Here is a 252-nt window from a genome sequence, read left to right on the forward strand (position 1 = left end):
CGAGGGCCCGCCTCTGTCCTCGCGCGCGCGCTGCGCCCCCTGACGCGCCCCGCTGCTCTTGCTCGCGCCGGCCTCCTCGACTCGGTGCTGCGGCTCTCCCGGATGGCGCGTGCTGGGGTCTTTCTGCGCCTCGTCGGCTTCCGGCCCTCCAGTCCTCCGCAGAGGTTCGCGGGAGCGCAGTCTGGTGTTTGGCCGACCTTCCTGGCGAAGGAGGCTGTGCGTTCACTAGGGCGCGCCTGGGGCTGGGGAGGC

This window comes from Tupaia chinensis, unplaced genomic scaffold, assembly GCF_000334495.1.
Source record: "Tupaia chinensis unplaced genomic scaffold, TupChi_1.0 Scaffold000104_1, whole genome shotgun sequence".
NCBI classification, from domain to species: domain Eukaryota; kingdom Metazoa; phylum Chordata; class Mammalia; order Scandentia; family Tupaiidae; genus Tupaia; species Tupaia belangeri.